The sequence below is a fragment of the Bombus bifarius genome, unplaced genomic scaffold (assembly GCF_011952205.1).
Source record: "Bombus bifarius isolate JDL3187 unplaced genomic scaffold, Bbif_JDL3187 scf7180000010198_frag, whole genome shotgun sequence".
Classification (NCBI taxonomy): domain Eukaryota; kingdom Metazoa; phylum Arthropoda; class Insecta; order Hymenoptera; family Apidae; genus Bombus; species Bombus bifarius.
The window spans coordinates 6135-9518 of NW_022885561.1; the positions used below are offsets into that span (position 1 = coordinate 6135).

Sequence of the window (3384 nt, forward strand, 5' to 3'; positions counted from 1 at the left end):
TCAAACAACGAATATTCACATTCTTATCCAATCCATCAACGCGAAAATTCTTGTTCTACCTCCTCTAACTAACTAATATACACATATACATATATATATATATATATATAAATATATATATAATATAAATATATATATATAATATATATATAATATAAATATATATAATATAATATATATATATAATATAAATATATATATAAATATAATATATATATATATAAATATATATATATATGTATATGTATATGTATATGTATATATCAACTATACTAACATCGATACTAAGTGCACACAAAATTCTCTAAAGCATATCACGACAAAATGGACAATTACATAAACTCGCTTGCCAAAAATAGTAATCCTTACTTGGGCTTTCGGTTCGGTTCGGGCCGAGGGTAACACACGGACGGAGATCTCTGTGGAAAAAGTGAAGTGTGAAGGGAAAAAGGAACAGGAAGCATAAAGAGGCATGAAGAAGGGAAAATAAAGAGTGAGCATACAAGGAGAAGGCAAAAGAAAAGCGAAAAAGGAGACAAGAACGAGAGAAAGCTACAAATAAGAAAAACTAGAAAAGAAGAGGTTAGGAGGCTAGAAGCGCGGCAAAACAAAGTAAGGTAGGGAGACGGCAGATGGCGACAAACAGGGGAAGACCAAGGAGTACTGGTAACGCAGTCTTCAAAAATACACTGGACAAATACAGTTCGACAGAAAAAGAGACACCAGCCAGAGAGAAAGTAATGGAGGCAGTGGTGGAAGAAATAGAGAAAATGGAAAGAGGATTCGAGGCAATGATCGAGGAAATAAAATATATATATATTGGAAAAGCAAGTGGAGGAGCTGAAGAGAGAAATGAAAGGGAAAGAAGGGAAAGAAGGGAAAGAGAGACAGACAGAGAGAAAGGAGAGTGGGAATGGGAAAAGAAAGAATTATTGGGTAGAATCAGAAGAATTGGAGAGGATCAGGACAGGACAGAGAGAGAGGAAAGAAGAAGAAACATAGTAATCAAGGGAGTGGACTGGAACGAAGGAAGCAATGAAGAGACAGTAAAGGAGTTCATAAACGAAAAAATGTGGATAGGGGCAGAAGTAGAAAAAGCACATATGATAAAGGTGGGGTGGGGGGGGGCAAGAACACAATAATAGTGGCAACGATGAAATCAATGGAGGAAAAAATAAGGATAATGAAGGAGAAAAGCAAATGGGAAAAGGGTGTATACATGGACGATGATCTGACAAAAAAAGAAAGGGATGGGAAGCAACACATAAGAAGGGTAGCCAGAGAAAGAATGGAACAAGGCGAATATGTAAGGACAGGATACAAGAAACTAACAATAGAAAACAAATGGTACAGGTGGAACGAAAACGAAGAGAGGCTGGAGGAAGAAAGAAAGAGAGGGGAAGGAAAATGAAAAAAGAGGAACAGGAGGGGGGACTACAATGGGGATGAAAACGTGCTTCTGAAATGTAGCAGAGCTAATAAGTAAGGACAAAAGAGAAAAGTTAAAATATAGACTACCCAAAGAATTCGACTGGAAATGCAGGGCAGCAATGACAGTAAGGAAAAAAGGAAGAGCAAAGGGAAGAATAACAACGGGTATAAATAAAAACCTAAGAGAAATAGGATATAAAGGAATTAGTGATAATATAGTTGGAAGAAAAATAATATACAATTACAAGACGTATAGGATAATGATGGTTTATAATCAAGATACATAAGGGACATGGAAAAAAATAGAGGAAAGAGTAGACGGAAGAGAAGAGGAAGTGGTGATCATCGGCGGAGACTGGAACGCAAGAACGGGAGAAGAGGGAGGGTCGATAAACGAGGACGTAGGGAAAGAAAAAAACAGACGATCAAAAGACAAGACAATAAACGTGGAAGGAAGAACACTGCTAAAGATAATCAATGGCAGCGATAAAGAAGGAGAGGAGCGGACCTATATTGGCGAGAGAGGAAACTCAGTAATAGACTACGTGATTGGCAATCAGGAGGCGACAGAAGAAATAATTTACATGAAAATAGGAAAAAGAACAGAGTCAGGCCACATGCCGTTAGAAATAGAAATAGGGGGGGGGGCGGAATTACAAAAAAATGAGGAAAAGGAAGAAGAAGAGAAGGAGAAGAGGGAATGGACAAACAAAAGTGTGGAAAAATACTTGGACGAATGTAAAGACTGGACCTGCAACGGAAGAACAGTAGCGGAAATGTGGACAGAAATCAACAAGAAGATAAACGAAGCAATGCAAAAGAAGAAAGTAAAGATAAGGAATAGAAAGAGAGGAAAAGAGAGTAAAAGAGAGATGAGAAGGAAGGTGACAAAGTTTATGAAAGGAAAATACAGTAGAGAAGCTCTTATGGAGGAAAAAAGGCATTCAAATAGAGGTGCAAACAAAGAAAGGAAAGATACGAAGAAGAAGAAATGGTGAAAATCAAGAAGATGAAAACAGAACAAGAAGCGTGGAAATACATAAATAAATACAGAAGAAGAAGAGAGAATATAGATGAAGATTATATGAAATAAGCGAGGAAGAGTGGAAAAATCATTTTATGGAAATTTTAGAAGGAACAGAGCACAAAGAGGGCAGGAAAAAAGAGGAGCATCGAGCAGAAGAGAAAATAATGGAGGAGAGAGAAGATAATATATAGAGATGGAAGAGGTGATATACAAACTAAGAAACTTGAAGGAGAAGAAAGCAATGGGGGAAGGCGGGTTAGAAAATGAAGTATGGAAGTATGCACCGAAGGAAGTGGGTGAAGCGTTATGGGCTCTGTTAAGGAAAATATGGAATGGGGTGAGGATACCAGAAGATTGGAAAAAAGGAGCAAACATGTCCGATATATAAAAAGAGCGACAAGAGAGCAGGGAAGGGTTACAGAAAAGTAACATTAATGGATACAGCATACAGGGATACTGCACGAACGACTGAAGGCAGAGATTGAAAACAAACTGAAAGAGAGCCAATTCGGATTCAGAAAAGAAAGACGCGGTATTTGTGATAAACCATAGACAAACAGTTGAGTAGAGAAAAAGAAAAACTACATGCCTGCTTTGCGGACTTAAAAGCGGCGTTCGACAGGCTAAACAGAAAGAAATTGGAGGAGAAAATGAGAAAAATGGGGATTAACGAAAACTTAACCAGAAGGAATAAAGAGATATACGCAGAAACAAAGAATGTGGTAAGAATCAAGAATAACAACACAAAAGAATTTTGGACAGTGAGGGGAGTCAGACAAGGATGCCCGTTGAGCCCTATTTAACATCTACGTGGCGGGGCTGGAAGAAGAATTAAGGAAAGGACAAGTCGGGGGGGGGGGCATAGTGGCAGGAGAAAGAAAGGTATGGTCATTGACATATGCAGACGATATTGTGCTGATGGCTGA

The 3384-nt window shown here is 38.0% G+C and overlaps 1 pseudogene; it reads left to right on the forward strand.

Moving 5' to 3' along the window:
- The first annotated feature begins 326 nt into the window (after positions 1–326).
- Positions 327–1347, forward strand: LOC117216130 (annotated as a pseudogene).
- Positions 1348–3384: the final 2037 nt, after the last annotated feature.